At 38.8% G+C, this 21,918-nt stretch overlaps 1 pseudogene; it reads right to left on the bottom strand.

The window, feature by feature from the left end:
• Window positions 1-367: 367 nt before the first annotated feature.
• On the bottom strand, window positions 368-1,248 carry LOC102423408 (annotated as a pseudogene).
• Window positions 1,249-21,918: the final 20,670 nt, after the last annotated feature.

The raw sequence follows: 21,918 nt of genomic DNA, 5'->3' as shown, positions 1-21,918 counted from the left end.
GGCAATCATACTAAGACACTTTCGTTGTTAAGGGAATGCCACTGGCCCAAGTTTAATGAGATTCTATCCTCAATATAATTAAAGGGTATACAATTAGAAGTTAGGTAATTCTCTGGAGAATCTATTCCCTTCCTCTTCAATTTATATATTAAGAAACCAAGGCCTAAAAGACGTTAAATTATTTGACCATGGCTATTAAATAGCTCTGACTAAAGCCCAAGTCTGAGCCCTTGATCTTTTTACATAGCACAATTATTAAAGAGAAAAACAGTATATAATTCAGTTCTTCCTATGTTCCACACAAAATCTAATGTTTAAAATATATTAGGAACCAATGCACAAGCCGTGCCTCCTGGCCTGCCAACATTCAGTGGTAGGCTTTGCTGAACTCCTGGAGTGCCCAACGCCTGTTCTCAGTTGTCTGCTTGAGTTGGGTGTACTCTTTTACCAGCTTGTCAAACTCCTCCCCAAGGACCTCATAGGTGTTTAGGACCTGTTGGGACTTCTCCATGTCCTGTTCTTGTAGCTGAATGGCCCCTTTCAAACAATCCCTAATGAGATGATGAACTTCTACTTTCTCAGCAGTGTAAGTGTCAGACAAAATCTTTAGCTCTTCCATCCTCAGCTTAAGGACCATGGCACTACACTTGATCTCCAGGTACTGGGCAATGATGTGGTCTAGCTCAGACTGAGTCTTCAGCCGGTGCTCCTGAAGCAATCTGTGCAGTAAGGTGAGGCAGCGGAGAAGCACCTGGGAGTAGGTGGCACTCTTCTCCAGCAGCACCACCTGCTCCTTCTGCTGGCTCTTGGCATCCTGGCACTGCTGTTTCTCACTCACCAGGATCTCTGCCAGTTTCCATGCCTTTTCTGCCTTCAGGGTTTCATGTTCTGAATTGGAATTAGGATCATGGTAGCAAAGCAGAGTGAAACATTTCTTCTTGAGTTGCTCCTCCACTTCCAGTGGGAGCCAAGCTCTCATCCACACACCTCTGAGGGTGGCATGAGCTCCAGAAAGTCTGCTTTCTCCAGTCCTAGCAGTGGAGGCATCACCCTCTCCTGGCTAGGACCTAAGAGCTGTGTTAGTTGAGTCACAAGTAGCTGCTGTTCAAGGGTCTCATGAAACTTTTTGTCCTCAGAAGTTAAATTTATGTCTTGTATCTTCACATAATAGTCCACAAGCAGCTCTTGGCTTGTGCATTGGCACTGCTTCCTCTTCCTGCTAAAAGGACCACCTCCACCTGGGACCATCTTAACTCAAGGGAGTGTGGGGACACTTGCTCGAAACATTGCAGTCATTTAGGCACCCTCCTTGTTTACAACAACTGAATCTCTTCTGGACAATATAGCCGATTTATATAAATGTATGTACAGCTATTTTTCAGTGTTGGCCCTGTATTGATTATCTCCTGAATAAAGTGATAATATTGAAAAAAATATATTAGGAACCAGTTGTTCTTAGCAATTTTGTTGAATAAAATAGAATGAATGGGAATCAAGGGTATTTGTCTCACTGAGAAGTTCTATAGATTTTCTAGGTTTGAATAATTTACCACATCAAGGAAGTTAATATAGTAAAAGTGGATTCAAGGAGGGACACAGGGAACATATGTTCTCAGTAGAATTTCTTTTAAGTAATTTTCTCAGTTTCCTGGGTCCTTATTTCTCTGGTATTCTAATCTCAAATAATCTTAGTTAGGCTCACCAAATTCCTAAAATCTGATGAAGAATAAGAAAGAAACAATTTTTAAAAGGTAAAAAGTAGTTGAAAAATATTGTAACAGAATAGAACATTAGCCAAGTACTCCTATCCTCCCAAAGCATTCCATAATGAATGACATAACTGATAGTAGCTAAGATGAGTGAAAGGGATTGATTTTATTTTGTCTTAGTTGTTTCTGTTACACTATCCATTACCAGGTTTGACATTAACACTAGGGACACTGAGCACAAACCACTTTTAGGTGCTAGAGATTGAACAATCCTGGTTGCCTAGACACCAGCTAGTGGCACTATAAGCACCTGGCAAGTCAAGGGATACCAAAACACAGAGAAGAGGTTAAATGACAGAATATTAGCAACAAATAATTCCAAAATATGTCTAATCCTGAAACTTAACCTTTAAACCTGCTATGATTGGTAGATTAGTGATCTAAGGGATTATAAAATCTACTCAGAAGCCAATTGAAAAGTAGTGGTGGTCCTAGAAAGTGAAAGAAGAAAGAATAGCTTGATCAGGGAGAATAGGAGAGGCATCCCCAGTATAACAACATTTTAAATATAAAAAACACTTGTTACTTGAATATGCCCATATAAAATGTTAATCATTAAAGCATTGTTTATAACACATTGAAAACTACATGCATTTGCATCAATGGATAAGTGACTAAATTGATAACTTCATGTTGATGCTTAAATGCCACACTTATATTGAATGTGGTAGATTCAGATATATTGATTTGAAGGGATGTCCCTGAGAGAGAATTGAATTGTTTTAAAAGGTGCACAATAATATGTATTTTCATCATACTAATTTCATAAAATCTGTTTTTTAACCCCCAACCATATAACAGTATATTTGTTTTATACATGTACATAAATTTTAAAAAGGTGAAAAGAAAACATGACATCCCAAACAACGGTTATGTTGCAGGAGTGGAATTGGAGTGTGATAAAGGAGGATACCATTGATTTCATGTTAGACCCTCTGATAATATAATGAGCATATATAATTTAATCCGTTAAGTTACTGGATTTTAAAAACTCAGATTCAAAATAATACATTTCTAGAAACACACACTATTTGCTTAGAAGGACCTAAATAAAACACTTGGCAGCTCCTGTATAGACTACCGTAATGCAAATACTTAAAGATATATACATGAACATATGGCCAAGGATAAGGAACAATAAAGTGAAAGTCAGTGGAGTTCTTTTAGAAGTTAATAATCATAAACTTTGGTACTCTCTGTGTAAACCTCAGGACAAAAATTGAGCAAAAGGAGTTACACATCTCTTTTGAGATCCCTTTAAACTAAAAGCCAAGATATTTGATAAAACAAGTGATGGAATGCAAAACTGTGTGATATTATTGCATACAGGGGCCTTAGTAGGTCTCTGTAAGTGGTCAGTATGAACTGGCCTGACTGAGAAATTATTAAGTAAGGAGACTTAGACTTTGAATGATACACCTCCAGGCTTCATATGGAAAAATCCAAGACACTGGATTTCATACTGTCAAATCCAATAGCTATCTTGCTGGAATTTGATGCTATTCTATATTTGGCACCAATTATCACATTTCTTTGGTTAAACCATCAACTACCTTCAATTTCACAGTATCATTCTCTTTATCTCCTGCTGCTCATTCTAACCCTGACTCTGCCTTTTTGCAGTTTATAATTGACTTCTCTTTTTTCCTATCTCCTGCCTTATATTTTATAGCCCAAGGGTTCTATCCAGATCATTGTTCTGTTCATTCTACATGCTGTGCCTGACTTATTTCATCCACCTCTTTCTTCCTTTTAACTACAGTTTAAATACCAATGACCCTTGGTTCTAATTTGACCCCAGATATTCAGATTTATCTGTCCAACAACTGTTGCATACATCCACTTTGATGCTCCATAAAACAGTGAAATGCAGCATGTCATTTTCCTTCTCGCTTTCCTTCCTTCTTTCCTTTCCTTTTGTGTAGCCCTAAGGCCTGCACCTCTTCCTGTATTCCATTTTATAGTTAATGATACTGACATTTATAAGGTTAGCCAAGCCAGAAATATATTCTTCCTAGATTTTTTCTTCTACACCTTAAAAATATTCAAAATGCATCCCCAATTCATTTACTTCTCTATTTCTTCTCTGAAATCACCCTAAGGATCACTGAAGCATTCATGTGTTATGGTTCAATGATTCTAAGACTGGCTCATAATACTCTTACAAAAGTAAATACTGGAATTATCAATAGCAGTGCTTTCCAACTAAGGATGATTTTCCTCCCCAGGGGACATTTGAAAATGTCTGGTTGTCATAACTAAGGAAAGGAGTGCTACTGTCATGTAGTGGGTAGAGGTCAGGCATACTTCAAAACATCCTACAATACATAGGACAGACCCCCACAACAAAAAACCCTCCCAACAAAATGTTAGTAATGTTAGTAATGCCCAGTCTGAGAAACTATGATCTATAGCTTTTCATTCTAATTGAAGAGCTCTTAACAAATATTTACAGACTAGAGGCCCGATGCACGAATTCATGCATTTGGGGGGTCCCTAAGCCCCGCCTGTGCCCTCTCACAGCCTGGGAGCCCTTGGGGGATGTCCAACTGACGGCTTAGGCCCGTGAGGAGTGGGCCTAAGCTGGCAGCTGGACATCCTTAGCGCTGCTGTGGAGGCTGGAGAGGCTCCCGCCACCACTGCTGCGCTCACAGCCATGAGCCTGGCTTCTGGCTGAGCAGTGCTCACCCTGTGGGAGCACACTTACCACCATGGGGCAGCTCCTGCGTTGAGTGTCTGCTCCCTGGTGGTCAGTGCATGTTGCGTCATAGCAACCAATCAATTTGCATATTACCCTTTTATTATATAGGATTGGATTATAGAACCAATGTATAGCCACTCTTTAAGAGCATACCCCGATATTATTCTAATTGACTAATATTTGGTTCACACAGATAATGTATTTTAGATCAGTATTAGTATTACTGTAGTGGACATGCTCTAAGGTAACCTTAAATGAGTTATGCCTCTATGTAATCCTCTCCTCTTGAGGTCAGCTGGAACCTGGGATTTGCTCCTAGCCAATAGAATATAGTAGAGGTGATGTGATAGTCACTCCCTTAATTATGTTGCACTACATAAGACTCCCTCTTAGCACACTGGAGCAAGAGAGAGTGTCCTGCTGGCCTTAAAGAAGTAAGCTGTTATGTTTTGAGAGAACCATTTAGCAAAGCACTGTGTGGGCCTCTAGGAACTCCAAAGAAAGCCTGCAAGAAAGTAGAAACTTCAGTCCTACAATCTCAAGGAACCACAATGAATTGAATTCTGCCACCAACCATGTGCGTTTGGAAGAGAATGCTGAGTTCCAGATGAGAACACAGGCCAGCTGGCACTTTAATTACATGAGACTAGGAACAGAGAACCCAGAAAAGCTGTGCCCTAACAGTTCTGACCCATGTATGTTGTTTTAAGCTGTACATAAATATAATAATTTATCATGCAGCAACAGCTAATTAATACAAGTGCCACTCAGGGAAAAAAGAAGAAAAGAAACACAAAAAGAGTGAACAAGTGCCTTAAATGAATACAGTATGACAATTTATAAATTGCACATTTTCTTGTTTTCTTTTTAGCCACTGGCTTCTTTCGAACCATTTCTATTTTGTATTTGGGGAACTAGATTAATATTCATATTAATTTAATATGCAAACCTTAAGATTCTCCCAATGTTTGCTTGTACTTTAAAACTCCAACATTGAGATAGTTATGGTGAAGAGAACTTGGCTGAAAGTCGGTAATTAAATAGAATACTTACACAAATGGAAAGTCAGGTGTGCTGACATGTATATGGTAAGAACACAGTGTGAATTTCTTTGTTTTTCGCTTTACTTAGTAATCTAGCTTTAGCTTTGATTGTTGTTTGTTGTAGTTCTTTTCAATATTTATTAAGTTTCAAATGGAGGTGATGTCTCTCTGGTACAAAATAGTTAAAAAAAACAGAATTGCTGGTAATTTGCAAAGGATGAGAAGCATGCTGTATAACAAATTACAGAAGAAACGTATAAAATACAGAGCTAACTTGAGATTATTTTAGCATTTTAAAATAGCTGCATCCTTTAAGATAAGTGAATTATGCTAAGCATTAGGAGGTTTTCTCAAATATAAAATACTGTCGAATTTTAGATGTCATAAAATTTCATTTTATCTCACAGAACTTGACCCTCTAAAGCAGGGATCAGCAAACTATAACCTGTGGGCCAAATCCAACTCACCACTTACTTTTGTAGTCACCAATCTAAAAATGGCTTTTAAATTGTTAAACAGTTGAACAAAATTAAAAGAATAATAATATCTAGTGACATGAAAATTGTGATATTCAAATGTCAGTGTTAATAAATAGTTATTGGAACCCAGCCACATGCATTCATTTACATATTGTTTATGGCTCCTTTCCAGCTACACTAATAGAGATGAAGAGTTGAGACAGAGACTAGAAAAACCCTGCAAAACTTAAAATATATGCTATCTGTCCCTTTTTAGAAAAGGTTAGCTGTTCCTTTCTATAAAATATGCTGTTTTTTGAAAATCACCCCAAAGGAGAATCTTTGCATAAATTATATTTAAATGTATGTGTGCATATAGTGTGTGTATCTATGATCCTATTTTTCTTTAATATACCTATTTGATATATTATTTATTCCATTCCAATTAAACAACACGTTCCAAAAATATAGGATAAGTTTCTTTTGCACAGCTTTACTCTTGAAAATTCTAAGGTACAGGCTTCAAGTTTGGGTTCCATTATTTTTTTTTCCTTTATCGCCATTTTTATGTATGTTTCACACCTTGTCCTAAGTGCGCAAAGCCTGTAAGACATTCCTGAGATCCATAGCCCTGCATCTTGAATTGCACTGTTCAAGAGTGTTTCAAACCATCTGGGTGACTCCTTTACAAATGCCCTACGGGGTGGGGACTTGTAAATCATTGCTTGGCATTTCCAAAAGGTTAACAAAAAATGTATTAAGATTCTGTTAGCATTGCTAGAGAAGGACAAGTCAGCCCCCATCTTCCCTGTCTGGAGATTTTGATAGCATGATGATGTCTCTAAAAAATGGAAACATGCCAAGAGGAAGATAAAGATACCAATGGTAAAGGTTAGAAAACTCCAATAAAATTACTCTAAGAAACATGCAGGCATTATGGCTGCTTTTTACCTGGGAAAAGGGAATAATGGAAAAATCACAGGAAGGAAACAAATTAATGTATTGTTTACTGCTGTGAACACTAGGTAGTTATTCTTTTGGCAACATGATGTTGAAACATACTTTAAATTTGTCTGATAATTATTTTCTCTGACTTCCTTGACACATAGGATTCACTGGTAATTTGGTTTGTAAACATTGAGATAACAAAATACATTCTAAAATATATCTGTTTACAGATAAGCATTTAAATTTTATTCCTTCCTCCATTTCACAATCTTAATTTTACTAATATCTGTGTTATGTTAAGATAATACCAAACGTAATTCTTATATAAATAGGATACTCTGTAGAAACCTCATACAAGGCCCCCACTCTAGCCTCTATGGACCAATAGAAGATAATCCTCATCAATATTCCTGTCAATACTTATTGGGAAACAGAAATGACTTGGATCTTGTTAGAAATGGTATTACAGTGCTGGGCCAGGGACCCAGAATTACTTCAATTCTACCTAGCTCAGCAAGATTTTCCCTATCACCTTTCCAAGGAAGGTACCTAAAAGGCACAGAAATAAAGAAATCCTTCATTATTCAACTAAAGGCCCAGTGGACAAAATTCATGCATGGTGAGGGGGTCCCTCAGCCCGGCTTGCACCCTCTCCAGTCCGGGACCCCTTGGAAATGTCCGACTGCCTCTCGCAATCTGGGACCTCTGACTCCTAACCGCTCACCTGCCTGCCTGCTTGATCACCCCTAACCCCTCTGCCTGCCTGTCTGATCTCTCCTAACCACTTCTGCCTGCCTGATCACCCCTAACTGCTCCCCTGCTGGCCTGATCACCCCTAACCACCTCTGCCTCCCCCTGTACCCGGGGCCCAGGATTCCCTCCTCTGGCAGGTCAAAGGCACCCTGGGCCCAGGGTTCCCTCCTTCTGGCCAGCCGCAGGCACCCAGGATCCAGACCGGCTTCACTCTGCCGGCCGCAGCCACAGTGGACTGTGGGCAGGCAGCTTCACCTGGGCCGCAGCTGCAGTTGTCCGGGACTGCAGGGACCATGGGGCATTCGAATTGTCCCTCTCCTGGGCCACAGCCTGGCTGGTCCCCATTCTTCTCTCACAAGCTCATTTGTGCCTGGCTGGCCCCCATTCCTCTCTCCCCAGTGTTGAGTGTCTGAGCCATTACAGCATGATGGTGTGAGGGCATGATGGCATGAAGGCATGACAACCATTTGCATATTAGCTTTTTATTATTTAGGATGGGACTTTGGCCCTGAACTTCAAAGTAGAGCACTACTACTAGATGATCTAGACCAGTGGTCGTGAGCCACAGTTTGCCAACCACTGATCTAGACTACCCCTTGAGTGTGGCTCTTCCACAAAATACTGACTTCTGCGCATGGGCCACGAAGTTCAATCGCACTGTACCTATTTCAACTATACAAAAGTCTGCACCAAATTTTCATGTTAAATCCTGGCCCGTTGATCGCACTTCTATGATCAAGAAAAGACACATGAATGTAGAAAAAAGATATAGAGCTTCTCAGATGAAACCAAACCATTTGAGTGAAGAGCAAGGACATGGGGAATGGAAGAATCAAGTTCATTTGAGAAGGGTCAAATAAACTCTAAACACAATCAAGTATTGACCCACCAGATGAAGATCATAACACTTTATTGAAGAAACACTAATGAGGAACACAAACCCTGAGATAAGGTGAGCAATAGTGATTTACTAATTACCTATTTCATTTAACATTTGAAAATGTCTCCTTTTAATAACCTAAATTATATCCATCTTTTCTTTGTAACTTCCTCTCAATGATTTCTTCTAGCTCTGCCCTCTGAATGTAAACAGTTAATGCCAATGCAATCGTTATTCATGAAATGGCTGGAATTTCAGGATTTACTCCCTCTATTACCTCAGGTGGAATAATTGGTCACTACTACCTTCTCACACACATATATACAGAGGTAACAAAAGGTAACATTTGGATTCATGAGGAACCCTGACTCCAGAAAAACATATTTTTTAAAGAGGGCTGCTAGTGAATCATCCCAGACTCTGAGGGAGACATTATCTTTTTTATTCTGGACAGCAAAAACCATCGGTCCTCTGCCTCCTATCCCGGAGGAAGAAAGTATTTCTATCTCCCAAAGCTGTTAGCCATAAAAACACCCTTGGAAGATAGCCCCAAACAAAAGCTGATATAAGATTGCAAAATGTGAAAGCTCCATGCTCCATGGGTACATGACTGCCATATAGAGACAGGGTAGAGCAAAAGTAGGTTTATAGTTGTGAGTATGTAAAACAGTTTATTCTTGTATTATTATTTATAAATTATTGTATTATTTTCCATACAAACAACTGTAAATCTACTTTTGCCCCACCTTGTATATACACACATACATATAAAATATGTGCACTCTTCACACTCATAAAAGTTGATTTTTGCATACACTGGATCAATATTTTGTAACAGGTTTTCTTCATGGGCATCATTATTTCTCAGTATACCTCTTTCTTTTTAAAAACTACATAGCCCTAGCCAGTTTGGCTCAGTAAATAGAGCATCAGCCTGCAGACTGAAGGGTCCCGGGTTCAATGCCGATTGAGGGCACATGCCCAGGTTGTGGGCTCAATCTCCAGTGGGGAGTGTGCAGGAGGCAGCCAATCATTGATTCTCTCTCATCATTGATATTTTCTATCTCTCTCTCTCTCTCTCTCTCTCTCTCTCCCTCTCCCTTCCTCTCTTAAATCAATAAAAATATATTTTAAAAAAGTAAAGAAACTACATAGTATTCCATAGTATTACTATACCATGATTTATTAAAAGTTCTGAGACATTTCCCAATGAATGAACCTTTAGATATTTCCCAATGTTTTACCACTACAAAAAATGTTAGAAAAAAATGATTAAATGATTATACATATATCTTTATGCATATGTCTTGAATATTTCTATAGGTAAAACCAAATGAAATGAAATTTCTTGATCAAAATCATGCATTGAAAAATTTTAAGGATATGTACAAGTTGCCTATGGCCATTTATATTCCTCCAACAGTATATGAGAGTGTAAAAATCCTGTTTTCCTATGTGTACTAAAATATTTGCATGTGTCTACTAAGCATAAACCTATAGAAAGATATAATTTAAAATTATTATTGGATAGTATATTGGATTTTAATGCAATTATTTCCACTCTATCAAACTGATCCCTATACAAACCCTGGAAGCTGGCTATTATTAATTCCAATATTAGATGAACAAAGTGAGGCATTGATATAATCAGAATTTCTGATGCTAATCCTATCTAATAAGGAGGTAATATGCTAATTGACCCTCACACTGTCGCAAAGATGGCAGTGCCCACAGCCAATGAGGGAATATGCTAATTGCCTGCCCCGCCCTCAAAGATGGCCACACCCACAGCCAATAAGGAGGGAATATGCTAATTGATTGCCCCACCCTCAAAGATGGCAGTGCCCACAGCCACAAGATGGCAGCGCCTAGACCCCTCAGCCCCACCAGCGGGGCAGGTGCACAGCAAGGCCAGGCCCACCCCCAGGCAGGCTCAACTGCTCTGCACGCCTGCCTCTGGAATCTCCCAGTCCCTTCAGCCCCCCAGCCGCATAGGGCCGGCCCAAGGCACAGGCAAGCCTTAGATGGCAGCTGCCCAGCTGCCCAGGGCCGCCTGAGGCTCAGGTAACCAGGGCCGGCCAATGCTTGCACTGCTGGCAGTGGCAGCAGCAGAGGTGTGATGGGGCATCTCCTTCCCCTGATCACTGGGTTACCTCCCACCCCTGAGGGCTCCCAGACTGTGAAAGGGGGCAGGCCAAGCTGAGGGACCCCCACTCCAGTGCATGAATTTTCTAGTCTATAATAATAAAAGAAGAATATGCTAATTAACTGGACATCCTTCCGGACGACCTTCTGGATGAAGCTGGGGCTGCTAGGGATGCCCGGGTCTCAGGTGCCAGAGGAAAGCCGGTGCCAGCAGCCGAGGGCAGGAAGGCCTACTCTTGCATGAATTTTGTGCATTGGGCCTCTAGTTTCTTATATTTTTGTATACAGTCCTGCTGGTTTCCCCTGACACAAATAAAGTATGTTCAATCCAGGAGGTCATACATTTAAAAAAATGCAAGAACTTTCTACTGGATCATTATAGAATGTATTTCATCCCCCAAAGATACCTTTACTATATTAGCTTCATCACAGCTTCCAAAGTTGAGTTTCATGGCAGTGGACTTACAACTAGGGACCAATATTGAACTTGAAGTCAACTAAAACTTCAGGTTTCTTTTGTGCTACAGTCGTCATTATTGTTGTGGTTGCTTTAACATAATCTACCAATTATTAAGGTTTCCACAACTTGATTATATAGGCAAGTGATTGTTTTTATCCTGAGTGAAGAACTTTATATGTATCCCTCAAGATATTAATGCATCAACTTGCTAATTTTAGCTTATATTTCCAAATTGTCAGGATCTTTTGGACACATGACTCTATCATCTATTATATTAGCTGACTCTTCCATTTCTGCTTCATTCATACAATTAACAGATCTACATCGTTTTATAAATTCACTAACTCATTTGTTAAAATTTTGAACAGGACACATCCAAACCTATGTACATGTCTCTGCCACAAGCATCTTGTCAGAAGGTGAATTCATTTTGTTTATATCTCTGCCCTGCCTTTCATCAGGATAACCATGGCCTTGAAATGAAATGAGTCTGATGTCACTAGCCAAGGCGTGGGGTATATGAGATGGTTGTGGCAGGAAGAAATGCTAATGGAAGGGAGAAAGCTTCTATTTTTTGCACAGATCTATAGTTAAACAGGCCTCATGGGAAATGTAGTAGAGAATGAAAACATATAGAGTGAATTAAATTCTCATAAAATAAGATGATTTTAATGTTTTTCCTGAACATCAATATATTACATAATTAAAAATGCCCTTTTCTTCTTAGATTTGCAGAAAGCAGTGAATTTCTCGTATCCAACTGGTAGCTTTATTAGTTACTATTGTTACTTTTTATCAAAGAGGTCATCCACCTGCTGAATTGCTTTTTAATATCATTTTGGTAATTATGTTTTCATGCTTATGTTTGCATGATTATATTCAAAGCTCTCATGTCTAATAAATGCTTTGAATGCAGAAGAAAAAGCAGAATGATAATATGGGGTATGAATAAAATGAATACTTCAATGTCCACATGTAATTGTGGTCTTAATTAAAGACCAGTCCAGAAGAACTTTAGGTATAAAATCATTTTCTCTCATTTTTAATTTGAGGTTTCCTACTTTCAAGGTAAAGAAGGGACTTATTTATTTTACTCAATTAAGCTGCCATTGGGAAATTTTCTCTGGTGTCAGTGAGAGGAACCAAGTTATTTTTAAAATATTATAATTAGGTTAATCCCCTGATGGTCATAGCAAGGCAGTAATAGAATTTGGAACACACCCAATATTGAGAGTATAAATCCATGCCAATTGCATTTCCAAGGCACTGAAGAAAATTGTGCTAAGCAATATCAAGAAAATAAGGCAATCCCAAACCTTTCGATGAAAGAGGAGGAAGCACCACAAGAGAGGTCTGTAAAGCTCAAATACAGGGTTGGCAAAAGTAGATTTACAGTAGTAATAAAAATAAATAATACAATAATTAATAAATAATAACACAAGAATAAACTGTTTTGCAAACATACTTCTGGCCACCCCTGTATATTACTCACAGGGCTATCTTCAATGCCAGGACCTGCTCAAGAGGACAACTCTCCTTGGTCAGTTGCTGCTCTTTGGGGACATCACTGCATAGTCCTATTGTTCTCCTAATATCTTGCTCAAAATAGGAAACCCAGTTCCTGGTTATCCTACCAAATTCATTCATATTTCAAGGTGTAACAATGATGTTGTAGTCTAACCTAACAGGTAGCCTAGCATAGACTAATTTTTATGTACAGTTCATAATTTTATTAAATTAAACCCACTTAGGCCACCCTAGATTTTATAAGGTTTATGTAGCCATATTTTATAAGTTGCTAAATGTTTAACAGAAAGGCAGAGACTTCATTAGTTAAACTTTCTTTTATACCTGTACTATTCCTAACATTGATAGTTGCCAGAGCTGTTTTTCAGGAACAAGCCCAGGATGTTTTGTAGAACCAGAGGTTTGATAAGGCTGAAACCAGCTGAGGCCATCCAAAGCTTAGAGGACCCTCCAGTGATATCCTCATGAACTTTTCTCATTATACCTTCATTATAATACTAAAATCTCCTCTCAGGACGAAGTTTACCTTGATGTTTATAGATGACTTCCCTGATAAAGATGAATCCTATCCTTTGTTCACAGACATGCAGCTTTGGAAAGTTACCTTGAGTGTGTCCTTGCTTGCTGGCTCACAATAAAGTTCCTTCTCATAATATCAACTTGGAGTTGTCTTTTGGCTGACAACTACTGTCCAGTCCAATAACAATGTGACCAAGTTTCTTGTCCATCGTGATCAAGCCTAGTATTAAAAAGCAGTGGGGCACAGACCAGCGGTGCCATTTTTCTGACATGCAAAAAATAAATAACAAATATTATTTTTCTTTAATTTCTTTGATACAATTTTCTTTCTCCCACTCTTTCCTGTTTGAAACACTAAGTCTATGCAATAACTACTTACTTTAATAATATGATTATGAAAAAATATTTTGAGAGTAGGAGGCATGTTTTGTGTATGTAATTTTTGTGTGTAAAGGTAATTTTTTATATGGAATAAATGGCACAAGTAACAGAAACCTTCATGACATTCACTACTTATCCTATATAATAAAAGGCTAATATGCAAATCGACCAAATGGCAGAACTGAAAGGGACTTTAGGTATTTTTCTACTTGAATATAATAATATTTAAACTTTTCTAACATATATGACCTTATTAGTGTTAAAGAAAAAACCACAGGCCCAAAATGGCATCACTTGTGCTAAAGCCCATGATACCAAACCTAAATTTAATACCTGACCAAACTGCTGTTCTAACCTTTCCCAGAAACATATCAACTGGTCTGGAATTTTCTGGTAGACATCAGTGAGGTAATCTGTCACTTGGGAACTCTCCATGCCTCACTGAATAAAAGAGGCAGGATCTGCATGAAAAAAACTCCTACCATTCCTTTCCCCTCATAAGGTTCCTGCTCTAAAAATTCTTTCTTTTCCTAATAGCTTCCTTGACCCATCCTTCTTCATATAAAAGTCTTCCATTTTGGAAAGAGCTGAAGTAACAACCAACCACACAAACATACAAAGGATTGTAAAAATATAATACGAACAACTCTACTCTAATAAACTGGACAACCTAGACAAAAAGACATATTCCTAGAAAAATACAAGTTTCCAAAACTCAATAAAAAAGAATTAAAACACTTGTATAGGCTGATAGCTACTGATGAAATTGAAGCAGTAATCAAAAATCTTCCAGCAGCCAAAAGCCCTGGTCTGGACGACTTTACAGGGGAGTTTTACCAAACATTCAAAGAAGAACTAAAACCTATCCTCTTCAGACTATTCCAAAAAATTCAAGAGGAAGGCACACTTCCAAGCTCTTTCGACGAAGCCAGCATTACCCTAATCCCAAACCCAGATAAAGACACCACAAAAAAAGGAATTACAGGTCAATATCCCTGATGAACATAGATGCTGAAATCCTCAACAAAATTCTAGCAAATAAGATCCAGCATTACATTAGAAAGATCATACACCATGACCAAGTGGGGTTTATTCCAGGTATGCAAGGCTATTACAATATCTGCAAAACAATAAACATAATATTTCACATAAACAAACTGAGAGACAAAAATCACATAATCATATCAATTGATGCAGAAAAGGCATTTGACAAAATTCAACACCCTTTTCTGATAAAAACTCTCAGCAAAGTGGAAACAGAGGGATCATACTTCAACATAATAAGAGCTTTATATGACAAACCTACAGCCAACATCACACTCAATGGACAAAAACTAAAACCATTTCCCCTAAGAACAGGAACAAGATATGGATGCCCACTTTCACCACTCATGTTCACTATGGTGCTGGAAGTACTAGCCATAGCAATCAGACAAGAAGAAATAAAAGGCATCCAAATTGGAAAAGAAGAAGTAAAATTTTCATTATTTACAGATGATATGATATTGTATATAAAAAACCCTAAAGACTCCATCAAAAAAACTACTACACTTAATAAATGAATTCAGCAATGTAGCAGGATATAAAATTAACACCCAGAAATCTATGGCTTTTTTATACATCAGAAATGAACTCACAGAAAGAGAAACTAAAAAAATCCCATTTACCATTGCAACAAAAAATTAACACACCTATAAATAAATTTAACCAAGGAAGTAAGGACCTGTACTCAGAAAAGTACAAAACCTGAAAAAAGAGGTAGAGGAAGACATAAACAAATGGAAGAATATACTGTGTTCATGAATTGTTAGAATCAACATCATTAAAATGTCCATACTACCCAAAGCAATTTATAGATTCAATGAACTCCCCCATTAAAATACCAACAGCATATTTCACAAACCTAGAATTAACTCTCCAAAAATTCATCTTGAATAAAAAAAGACCATGAATAGCTGCAACAATCTGGTGAAAGATGAACAATGTTGGAGAGATCACAATACCAGATACCAAGCTATATTACAAAGCCACTGTTCTCAAAACTGCCTGGTACTGGGATAAGAACAGACATATAGACCAATGGAACAGAACAGAGAACACTGAGTTTGACCCAAGCCATTTTGCTCAATTAATATTTGACAAAGGAGGCAAGAGCATACAATGGAGTCAAGACAGTCTCTTCAATAAATGGTGTTGGGAAAATTGGACAGATACTTGCAAAAAAAATGAAACTAGATCGCCAACTTACATCTTACATAAAAATAAACTCAAAATGGATAAAGAACTTAAATGTAAGACAGGAAACCATAAAAAGTTTAGAAGAAGCCACCCAGCAGCAAAATAGCAGACATATGTGGTAGCAATATCTTTAATGATACAGCTCCTAGGGCAATGGAGACTAAGGAGAAAATAAGCAAATGGGACTACATCAAAATAAAAAGCTTCTGCACAGCAAAAGAAACCATCAACAAAACAACAAGAAAGCCCATTGCATGGGAGAACATCTTTGCCAATGTTATTGCCGATAAGGGTTTAATCTCCCAAATTTATAGAGAACTCATACAACTTAACAAAAGGAAGATAAACAACCCAATCAAAAAATGGGCAAAGGACCTAAATAGACACTTTTTGAAAGACATACAGAAGGCCAAGACACATATGAAAACATGCTCAAAGTCACTAATCATCCGAGAGATGCAAATCAAAACAACAATGAGATACCATCTCACACCTGTCAGAATGGCCATCATCAACAATTGAACAAACGACAAGTGCTGGAGAGGATGTGGAGAAAAAGGAACCCTCTTTCACTGCTGGTGGGAATGCAGACTGGTGCAGCCACTGTGGAAAACAGTATGGAATTCCCTCAAAAAATTAAAAATGGAACTTCCATTTGACCCAGTAATCCCACTTCTAGGAATATATCCCAAGAAAACAGAAACACCAATCAGAAAGGACGTGTGCACCCCTATGTTCACAGCAGCACAGTTTACAATAGCTAAGATTTGGAAACAGCCTAAGTGCCCATCAGCAGACGAGTGGATTAGAAAACTGTGGTATATCTACACAATGAAATTCTATGCTGCTGTAAAAAAGAAGGAATTCTTACCATTTGCAACATCATATATAGATCTGGAGGGCATTATGCTAAGGGAAATAAGCCAATCAGAGAAAGATAAATATTACATGATCTCACTCATTTGTGGAATATAGTGGATAACATAAACTGATGAAAAAAATAGACCCAGAGACATAGAAGCATCAAACAGACTGTCCAACCTATGAGGGAAGGCAGGGGATGGGGGTGGGGGTAAGAGATCAACCAAAGGACTTGTATGCATGCATATGAGCATAACCAATGGACACAGACAGTAGGGGGGTGAGCGATTTTGGGGGGGTGGCTGGGAAGAGGTCAACGGGGGGAAAAGGAGACTCATATTATACTTTAAGCAATAAATAATTTAAATTAATTTTAAAAGTGTTTCATTTTATATAACCCCTAGGAGTGCCCTTCTAGAAGCTGGATAGGATCTGCCTGTTTCATGAATCACTTAATAAAGCCAATTAGATCTTAATATTTACTCAGTTAATTTTTTAACATTAGTTATAGAATTTTCTCCCTTCTCTTCTAGATTTTAATTCTATTAAGTTGATTTTTGTTTAATTGATCATTCATTCCCCAATAGTTTTGGTAGTGCCTGGCTAATAAAAGGTCCTCAATAAATATTTGTTAAATCTTCTCTATGTGAGGTAGAGGAAATAAGACACTGAAAGACTGATGTGATTTGTAGTGTCTCACATAGTTACTGAGTAGGGAAACCTAGGTAAACCCTGTATCTCCCAGTAAAATTCTTGTGTCATTTATTAACTATTTGGATTTGAATCTTGCCTTGCTTCTTTGACTTGCTCTTGAAGACACAAGCCACGTATTGAACATCTAGAACATTGTCTTTGTTCCTCCACATGCCTCATTCCAGTCCAAACGACTGGCACAGAGATCTCTCCAAAGGAGGTCTTTAATAAAAATATATTTACTACTTTATTCTAAAAGTTGTGTTGTTAAAAATACTTTATTGAAAAAAATGCTTTATGGTCCAACTTAACTGCTATATTGTCAATTGTCCATCCCTGATTTCTTTCCTGCAAAACAATACCCTGATCCCTATAAATATCAGGGTGACATAGAAACTACAGGGTACAATTTCTGTCTGCTGTTTGATAGTTGATTCAAAATGCTGTTAATTGCCCACTTTAGATGGCTTTTAGTTCTTGAAAATTTGGGAAGATAAAAAACCTTTGTAGTAAACCCACCCCCTTCAGAAAAGTACAAAGGTAAACCACATGAACCTAAGGAACACAGTGAACCACACAGATGTGCTAGCTTTGATATAATCAGGAGGAAAATCATCCATTTTCTTTATTGTGCATAACATCTCTGAGAATATTATCATTTTAAAATGCTAATCCTTACGCAGTGCCCTCAGGCCTTACCCTGATCCCCTATGGGAGCAATTCTCTCTGACTGTGGGCAGTAGTTCGGTCCCCAGTAGGCAAGGGCATAAAACTGATAAACATCAGTCCCTCAGCCCTTAGCCAGGGAAACAATAAATAACTTCAACAAATATGTAATTAACAGGCTGCTCAGCAAGTATTCAAGCTGCCCAAGCAGGGATTTCAGCCCAAAGATACACCAGTGTGTCCTCAGCAAATGAAAAGCCCAGACATAAGAGACAACCAAGATAACACCTACAGACCCTCCCCCATTCAACAAGAGGTTTAGTACACGGTAATCATACCAATCTGTTCAGCTCAGACACTCATATTTCTGCTTAGAAGACTGCTTAGGTCCAGCCAACAACTGTACACACTTGGTTAAAAAAGGAAGTCTTAATGCAGGGGGTGGAGAGACAGTACAGAGAGAAAAGACAAACACTTTATGACCAACACTCCATGTTTTGTTTTGTAGGATGTAAAATTTACTTCTTGCTTCTGAGAATTGTTTTTCAGCCATAAAACTTTCAAAAATATAGTGTACCTAACTCAAAGCTTTTAAAATTTATGATATAAAATTTATTACAGTGCCTTATAAATCAGCATTTGGTAGTAACAAATTATCAGAATGTGCCATATATTAAAAAGATAAATCAGGATTAAATAGTAAAGAGAGAAGGTGTTTTCAAATCAGGCAGCCAAAGCACTAACTAATGGGAACATTTGCAAACATGACAGTGATTTATAGGAGTGCTCTTGGTTAGATGCATAAATCCAGCAGAAGATTTTGCGTTTATCAACTGGGACTTTTGGTCGATTGTTTATAAATCAAGAAGTTAATGAAGTCAGAGATCTGTAAATCCAGACACTGAATTAGAAATTTGTAGCTTTTGATTTATAAATGTTATCTCAAGAATTACATATATAAATAAGCAGAAAAAGAAACTGCATTTAAACTCAGGTAAAGGTTAGCATTTATAAATCATAGTTGTAAATAAAAAGTTTAGCATTACCAACTCAAGCGATTCTAGAATTCTGTATTTCATAAGACCACAACAGGGATGTATAGAGCAGAATGCCAACACTTAGCAACTTCAGTGTAATTAGCCCATTATTATTCTGTTAATTTTAATAGGTTAAAATTTTTTTAATATGCTATTGAGCCCTGGCCTGTGTGACTCAGTTGGTTGGGCGTTGTCTCATGCACTGAGGGGTTGCTGGTTCAATTCCTGGTCAGGGCACATGCCCTGGTTGTGGGCTCAATCCCTGTGTGGGTGCAGGAAGCAGCCAATCGATGTTCCATACTCACATGCCTCTCTCTCTCTCTCTCTCTCTCTCTCTCTCTCTCTCTCTCTCCCTCTTCCTCCCTTCCTCTCCCAAAAAATCAATTTTAAAAAATCTTTTTAAAAATATGGTATTGACATTACAATACTTTTTTGCTCTAACAAAAAAGAATTTAAAAAATTGGTTATATATAATATCTGCCTCTCCTTCCCAATTGTGGTGTCCCTGCCTGTGTCCTTTTACTCCATAGCACATCAGGTAGCATCTCACTAATCACTACCCTTCATGCTCCAGATCTGAACATTTGCTAATCTGTGACCCCCATGTGGCCTAGCATCTATCCATGTTAATAGGGACCTTCAGGGCTCTTCCTTAAGGGAGGTAATAATATGGGACTTTATAGAGGTAGAAGGGAGGGAGAATAAGAGGTGGGAGTAGATGGGGAGAGTTGTATGTTGAAGGTGTTTGGGAAGAGGGACATCTATCCTAGAATCACCCAGATAATACCTCATAGGCCACCACTTCCTACTGTGACTAGAGTGGGATTAAATCAGATCTCAGCAGCCACTGCATCATGAGCATTAAAGATCTGAGTAGAAAGTAGCTGCCTTTTCCCTTTGCTGTTTTCACTGACTAGTGATTCATACCATGAATCACTAGATGTGCATACCATGGACTCTCTCATATACCTCTTGCTCAAGGTCCAAAATCATAGCTTTGCAAGGCAGATAGTCTCTTGTGAGGAGTGGGGAACAGAACAGGGGACCTGAGGCTTATCCATCCAACCCCATTCTCCACCATGACTTCATGATAAGTCCCTTGCTACACATCTTCAAATTCACGTTTATGGACTGCACGTTGATGGAGGGATAAAAGATGTGGAGTGAGTAAATAAGCTTGGGGTATATGCCCCATGTGCCCCTAGACCCACTGAAAGTCATTCTGCTCTGTGTCCCGGGAGGCTGAGCCCTGCCATGTGCATCACCGGGAGCCTCTGTACTCTGGCTTCTGTTGGGTTTGGCCAGTGGGAGGTGTTAGTGGGAGCTTGGAGGACAGGAAGGGAGCAAGGTCATGGAATTTATTCCTCTCACCTCTTCCTGACTGGGCAGTTATGGCAGTGGCTGTCCCCTCCACAGGTACAGCTCCTGCCAGTGACCCTTCCTGCAAAGCTCCCTCTCATCCAGCTGTCAGAACGCCTTTCCCCTTCAGGTGTGGTACAGGCCTCTGTTATTGCAGGTCCCTGGGTGCCTCAACATCCTTCCCTAATCCTGTCCACATCTCTGTAAACAGTCCTACACTAAAAGGAGTCACCTAAGAGATCATCTTGTCAACCACTCTCCTTCTTTTAATGGATAAAAGAGTCAAATGCCATACAGCTATTGCAAATTAGGGTTAGATTTTTAAGTCTCTGGCCTCCCAGTCCAGGCAGTGCCCCACATAACCTCTGCCTTGTTCTGTATGGAAAGAGGCCTGGGGACGGGGCTGTTGTAGTCAGAGGAAAGGCCATGGCACGTCCATAATGAAAAAGGACAGAAAGAGGGAGGCATGGTCCATGCAGTTGCATGGGCATCAACAGCACTGTGTTTGGGGTAACACCCCTTAGATGTAGAGAGAGGCAATCCTCTCACTGCAAAGCACATTTCATGCCTCCTCCCACAAGGGTCAACTCAAATTCCACCTTCTGTTTGAAGCCTTCCTGGAACTGAAACCACCAAGCAAAATTAAATCCCCATAGAATTTATTGCTGGTGATGTTGCTCTGAAGATCAAGAGAGATAATGCAGATTGAAACGCTATAGGAAGGGATAGATTTACTTACAGTGTCTGTTTTGACATGAAAGGAAACATGAAGAAGATGCTGCTATCTTAACCTGTAATTAATCTTCTCAACTTTCTTCATAGGGTTCAAATGAAAGGGCTCAGTGAAGAATGAGTAAATAAATTTTAATTGGCTTAGCTTGTTATCAGAATTTGGGATTCAATGCCTGTTTTTGCCTGGGCTTATATATCTGGACCACTGTCTGCAGAAGCCAATTTTCCTTTTCAAAGGAATCACTTGACTCAGAACTGGTAATCAGCTCTAAGAGAGAAAGAAAATATCTCTCCCTGAACTATACTTCATATAAAGCAGCCAGAGAATACTTTGAAACCCAGCTTCACCAAGAGCACGTATCATCCAAAGCCTGATAGAGATCCCAGGATCTCTCAAACCAATAAAACCCTAGCAGTCACCAACAGACAGGCTTCCACATTTCCCTCTGAGCTATGGATACTGAGACAATTTGAAGAAACTGTCTGAATGGTAAAAGAATGAAGCTTCAGGTTCAATGAAGTTCAATTTCTGCTTTGGAGCCTCAAGAAGAAATACAGGCTGCAGAGGCAGCAAACTGGTTATCCCCATTTCACCCTGAGGAAATTCTGCCAGTCGGTATTCGTTGAGCAGTGAGTGGAAACAGAACCATCTGCAAGGTGCTCTCAGGAAACAGAAATGTGAAAGACAAATTTCTTTCCCTCAAGTACCTGCCACTATCAACAGAAACACCCCAGTGCTGTTCTACAG

This window comes from Myotis lucifugus, unplaced genomic scaffold (genome assembly GCF_000147115.1).
Source record: "Myotis lucifugus unplaced genomic scaffold, Myoluc2.0 scaffold_192, whole genome shotgun sequence".
NCBI lineage: Eukaryota > Metazoa > Chordata > Mammalia > Chiroptera > Vespertilionidae > Myotis > Myotis lucifugus.
Note: the sequence above shows the minus strand (reverse complement) of the source record. Positions and strands in the feature narration are given on the sequence as shown.